The following is a 6,319-nucleotide window of genomic DNA, read 5'->3' as shown; positions in this document are numbered from 1 at the left end:
TTCTTTTGATACCTCCTGGATCATTTAACATTCTGCCTAAAGCATCCTTGATTATAGCAACTCGAGGTTTGAATTTGTTCTTCAGTTCCTTGAACTTAAGAAATGCTGAATGAGTTCAGCCCTTTTGATTTTCTGACTCTAGCTCCTCGCACATTTCATTGTAATATTTTGCTGTCATTCCATGCTGCCTTTTGGAATCTTCTGTTCAGCTCCTTAGTGTCTTGAATTCTTCCTTGTGTTTTTCAGATAGAGACTCAGCAATTGTATGCTATATCATTCAAAAAGCTACTCACACAGAAATACACAAAGTAAATTACTTCTTTTTGGGTGCTACCAAGATCATTCTAACTCATAGCAATCCTATGTACAACAGATCAAAACTCCATCCAATCTCCTCACATTTTCAATCTCCTTGTGCTCATTGTTGCAATCTTTGTGTCAATTCAACTCTTCAAGGATATTCTTCTTTGCCAACCCTCTATTTTTCCAAGGATCATGTCTATCTCCAGAATAACATGCTCAGAATATCTGAGACTAAGTTCCACCATCCTTACCTTTACAGAGCACTCTAGTTGCTCTTTTTTCAATACATATATATTTATTTTTGGGGTAGTCCATAATATGTTCAATACTCTTCACCAGCATCATAATTCAAAGTATCAATTATTTGTTTTTCTGTACTCATTGTATATGTATATGAAGCGATCGAAAGTATTATAACTAGCTTGGTTTAGGTCTTGAAATTGACAGATGCTTGATAAGAGATTGGATAAGTTCAACACATCTATTGATTTCTTAATTGTTAAAAGGAGTCAAGTAAAATTAATTTGACAATCTTTTCTTGATATGTCATGATGTTGCTTATTGGTACATTTGTGAAGATTTTTGTTTCAGTGATATTGTGTTGTAACTCATATTGAAACCTATAACTTCTTCATTAAGTACTTCAAGTCTTTTTCACTTTCTGCAAGCTAGATTGTGTCATCTGTATAATTCAGATTATTGATGTGTCTTTCTCCAGTTCTGATGTCACATTCTTCATATACTTCAATTTCTAGGATTATTTGCTCCGCTTACATATCAAGTAGGCACTGTAAAAAGACACAAACATGACACACATCTTCTCTGATTTTAAACCATGAAGTATGCCCTTGTTGTTTTCAAACAACTGCTTCTTTGTTCATAGAAAGGTTTCACATGAGTTCAGTTAAATGTTCTTGAGTTCCCATTCTTCTCAGTGCTACTCATAATTTTTTTATGATCCGTATAGTTTCATTACTTGCTATGCACCACAAAGTTGAACAAATGACTAAGGATGGTAGAAGAAGAATCAATGCCTTTATATTGTGGTGCTGGAGAAGAGTATTGAACATTATGAACTTTGAAGAGAACAAACAGATCTGTTCTGCAGAGGGTGAAACCAGGTTATTCCTTTGAGACAAAGACTATGAAGCTCTGTTTCAGGTACTTTGGGAATGTTGCTAGGAGGAACTTGTTCTTGGTTAATAACATCATACTTGGAAAGGTGGAGGGTAAGTGTAAGAGTGGAAGACCCTGGATGAGATGCATTGTCACAGTGACTGTGGCAATGGGGATAGGTGTGTTAGAGACAATGAGATTGGCTCAAGATAGAGTTCAGAGCTATTATTCTTAGGGTTTCTATAAGTTATAACAGACTTGGCAGCACATAATAAATAACAACAAAGGTATGGGATGTGAATTTTCTCTCACATATGTTGATACCTACAGCAGTTATCCAAACTTTTCCTACTACAAAAGCTAATCAGAAAGTCACCATTTCAAATATAGAAAAAACTAGTGTCTGTGTATAGTACTACTAAAAAAAATTGCAATGTTCAAGAGTTCTTGTGCATCAAAGGGCTATTAAACTGTAGATTTTCAACTACCTTATAACATTCATGGATGGGGCAGTGTTAGGAAGGAAAATGGCCTTTTGAAGGAACAAATAAAAATACTGACTGGCTTGCTTACCTTTACCCACTAGGTTGTTGTTTTGTCCGAAGTTATAGAAACAGTAAATGAATTTCCCTATTGGAGGGCAAACTCTGTAGTGAGATAGTAAGCCACCCTCAGGTCAAGCTATAAAGATATGGAACCCAGAATTTGGAACCACCTAATGTGTACCATCACTCTAGACATGGGTAAGCATCACTTCTGGACAGGGAACAATTGTATAAGGAAACTAATGTCAAATCTCAAGAGAATGGATAGAACTATTATGATCATTTTGAGTACAAGGCCCCCTAAAACCACAGCAAGACCACATGCCAAAGTTGACACATCCTAAAGGAACTATTGTTTTTTGTTAATGTGATGAAATGTGTGAGTCCACAGATTTGCATTTTTCTCACCACCCTATCCTTTCACTCTCAAGTAAAAAGTAAGCTCCTTGAGTACTTAATGGTCTCTGGCTCAGAAAACTGTCAAATTAGCATAGGGACAGCTGATAACTATATTTGGAATAATTCAAAACTCCAGAGACAAGTTTATGACTTCATTAAGTCTGAGACTTTAGAAAAATTCTGAGCTGTTAAGTTGTACCCTCGTACTGCCTCTGGCAGTTCATAATACTGCCTGACCCAAAAGGCTGCATTAAGTTGTTGTTACATCATGTAATCAAGCTGATCTGAGACCTGCCCTGTCCTGTGCCATCCTCATACTTCCTGACACACAAGAGCCCATTGAGGCAGTCACAGTACCAGTCCACCTAGTTGAAGATACTCCTCTCCTTCACCAACTCTCCACCCTTTCTAACATCTTGTCCCTCTCCAAGGAATATCCCCTTTTAGCAACATGCCCAAAGTATGTGAGGCAAAGCCTCATCATTCTTGCCTTCAAAGAGCACTCCAGCTGCACCCTCTCGAAAACATATTTGTTCTTTTGGTAGTCCATGGAATGTCCAGTACTCTTCTCCAGCATCACAACTTAAGGGCATGGATTATTATTATTCTGTCATCCTAGTTAATTGTCCAACTTTCAGATGCATAGCAAGCAATTGAGATGACTATGGTTTGGATCAGGTACATTGTAGTCATTAAACTGAAATCATTGCTCTTTAGTACTCGAGAGAGGTCCCTGACAACAGATTCTCCCAAAGCAACTCATTTTTTTTTTTAAATTTCTTTCACGCGGGTACCAAGGGTATTGATTGTGAATTCAAGTAAGATTAAATCATTGTCAACTTCAAACTTTATTCCATCTACCACAATGCTGCCTAATGGCCCAGTGGTGAGGATTTTAATTTTCAGCTGTTGAGGAAGAATCCATCTTGAAGACTGTATCCTTGATCTTCTGCTGCAATTACTTCAAATCCTACTCACTTTCAGCAAGGAATGTCATATTCTCTGCATAATACAGGTTGTTGATGAGTCTTCTTTCTATCTTGATGCCACAATCTCCTTTATAAAGTCTGGCTTCTCACTTGATATATTCAGCACACAGATCAAGTAAGTATGAAGAAAGAAAACATTCACAGCTTTCTTTATTTTAAACCATGCAAAGTTCCTTTGCTCTGCCCAGAAAGCAGCCTCTTGTTCTCAGTACAGATTTTTTACAAGCACAATGGAGTGTTCTTGGATTCCTGTTCTTCTCAATGTTAGCCGTGCTTTGTTATGATCCATACAGTTAAATTCCTTTACATGGTCAATAAAACACAAATAGACATCCTTCTGGTATTTTTTGCTTTCAGCCAAGATCTATCTGGTATCACCAATTATATCCCTGGTCCCATGACCTCTTTTAAATACAACTTGAATTTCTGGTAGTTCTCTGTTGATAGGCTATTACAGTTATTTTTAAATAATTTTCAGCAAGATTTTACTTCCATGTGATATGAATATTTTTTTTCTAGGAAGTGAGTTTAATGAGCCAGCTAGTCAGGACAGCGCAGGGCTGCGGGGAGAGAGGACAGGGAGCACCACCCTCAGGCCCCTCTCAGAAGGCGGCCGAGGTGGGGACAGTAAAGTGCCTGTGTGGATCCGCCCGGCCGGGCTAGGAGTCGCCAGCGTCCTCGTCCTCCTCCGGCAGGATCTCCAGGCTGCTGTCTGGCTGCGGGGCCGGGTGGGCCGGGGGAGGCACAGCCGGTGGGGAGCGGGTGGGGGACAGAGGCAGCGGGGAGACTGAGGGCGAGGGGCTGTGGGGCTCTGCAGGTGACACCAGGCCCAGGATCTCCTGCACATTGTGGGGCAGCCCCTTGCAGGCAGTCAGCTGCCGGTAGAGGGCCTCAGCACGTCCTCCACACTCAGCTTCATGGTCAGCTCATGGATGTGCTTAAGGATCTCATTGGAGCCGAAGCCGGACAGCATGAGGGGGTCACGCTCCATGTCCAGGGTGGCACAGGCCACCAGCAGGTGCAGGTTGGGTCCGGGGAGTCCAGTCCACAGCACCTCCCACAGCCGCAGGACGTCTGGGAAGGGGAATTCCTTCTTGAACCAGATAAGCAGCCACCGGAAACAGAAGCAGAGGGAGCCAGAACCCTGGGAGTCCAGGAAGTTGCACAGCAGCGGGTCCAACACCCTCAGGAGCAGCAGGAGCTGGCCGAGTTGCCGCTTCATGGTCTCCTGGCTTTCTTCAAAGTTCCCGTGCACAAGCTCCATGAAGCCGCAGAAACACCAGAAGGCGTCCACCTCGTTCTGAATGACATAGAGGATCGGGGAGAGAAGGTCACTCATGCCCTGGACATAGCCAAGGTCGAAGTGGTACATGCAGTAGGTGAGGAGGATGTCACTGAGCAGGCCCAGCCCGGGGTTCTCCGGGCCCTCGTAGAACCTGTTGTTTCTGTCTGTCCGGCTCACATCTCGCTCGATGAGGCTGCGGTATCCCCGCAGCAGGGAGTTTCTCTGCTCCTGCTCTGGGCTCACGGACTTCCACTACAGCTTCATGCGGAAATACTCGTCCGTTTTCTTGCGCACGTGGGCCTTGTGCTCCTCAGCTGTACCCTCCCAGCTGAGGTACCCCAGGAGGAACTTCCAGGCCTCACGCCGTAAGCTGGGGCTCAGACCCCCGGAGAAGATGCGGGCCTTCAGCTCTGGGACCTGCTGCAGGCGGCCCTCGGGGGCCATGTGGTGCGCCCACTCCTCCTCTGTGACTGGAGGGGTCCGCTCCACGGCCGGACGTGGCTCCAACTTGACGCAGGAAATGACTTCGAAGCCAGGCTCTGGCTCGTCCTCTGGAGGCGGGGGTAGATCGCAGGAGGCCCCTTCCAGGTGTGGCTGCAGGGGTCCCCGGAAGAAGTTGGTTACTCGGGAGAAGCTGCTGAAGGTGGTGGAGTAGGGGCCCTGGAGGAAGCGAGATACCACGTTGGAACTGTCCTGGTCAAAGAGCTGGAGGTGGTGGAAGGAACTGGAGAGAGCAGAAGAGTCGTGGGGGTAGACAAGGTAGAGGCGGGGGTCCTGTGGCGAGCTGGCCAAGAGAAGGTAGCGGCTGAGGACACGGAGCAAGGCACAGGTGCCCCCACAGTGGAAATGCAGGGCGGGCAGGGAGCTTCCAGCCTGGGTCACCAGAACCAGGTAGGCCCAGTTCAGGCCTGGCTTCGAACGGCGGATGGACTTGAGCTCTCCCAGGCTCACAGAGAAGGCCCAGGATCCCTGGGAGGCACTGGACTCAGCACCTTTCCTGGGCTCCGAGGGGCGGGGCCGTGGCCACACGGTGCTGATGACGGCCCAGTCAGGTTCATAGCCAGGGTCAAATGTCGATTCCTCCTCCGACGAGGAGGAGTCACCCCCGCTGGAGTCCTTCTTGGAGAAGAGGATTTGGGTGGAATCGCCAGCCTCCTCGACAGGAGCCCAGTGCAGGAGGACGTCATTGTCCTTCTCCACGACACGGATGACGCCAGCGATGAGGGAATCTGGATCCTGGTGTTTCTTGGCACTAGAGTGCAGGTACACACCCCCCTTTTCAAACACCACCCGGTATTCAGATCCCTCCATAGCCTCCGCCAAGGCCCCGTGGCACTAGCCACCTCCTTTTCCGGGTTAAGCGGGGAATCACATCCGGGTATAAGACTGTCCCCCTCAAGTCCAGACAGTGGTAGCGCTCTTGTTTATTGTCCTCGGTCATGGACTGTGTCCATGGGGCTCAAAGGATGGGCTGGGGGGGTCTACGGGTTGCCCCTCACCCGCTCAAAGGCCCTGATATGAATATTTTTTAATAATATCTACATTTACTGGACTACATTCTTGAGGAAAGGGAATAAATATATCTTGCTTTCAGTCACTTGGCCAGGAAGCTGTCCTCCAGATTTCTTGGCATAGCCTGGTTAGCATATCCAGGGCTGCATCTGTTTTTGGAATATGTGAAT

At 45.9% G+C, this 6,319-nt stretch overlaps 1 pseudogene; it reads right to left on the bottom strand.

The window, feature by feature from the left end:
- Positions 1 to 4,011: 4,011 nt before the first annotated feature.
- Positions 4,012 to 5,948, bottom strand: LOC102862438 (annotated as a pseudogene).
- Positions 5,949 to 6,319: the final 371 nt, after the last annotated feature.

Source organism: Elephantulus edwardii, unplaced genomic scaffold (genome assembly GCF_000299155.1).
Source record: "Elephantulus edwardii isolate Elephantulus edwardi_28Jun2011 unplaced genomic scaffold, EleEdw1.0 scaffold00096, whole genome shotgun sequence".
Classification (NCBI taxonomy): Eukaryota; Metazoa; Chordata; class Mammalia; order Macroscelidea; family Macroscelididae; genus Elephantulus; species Elephantulus edwardii.
The sequence above is the reverse complement of the archived record's forward strand: the minus strand, read 5'-3'. Positions and strand labels throughout refer to the sequence as shown.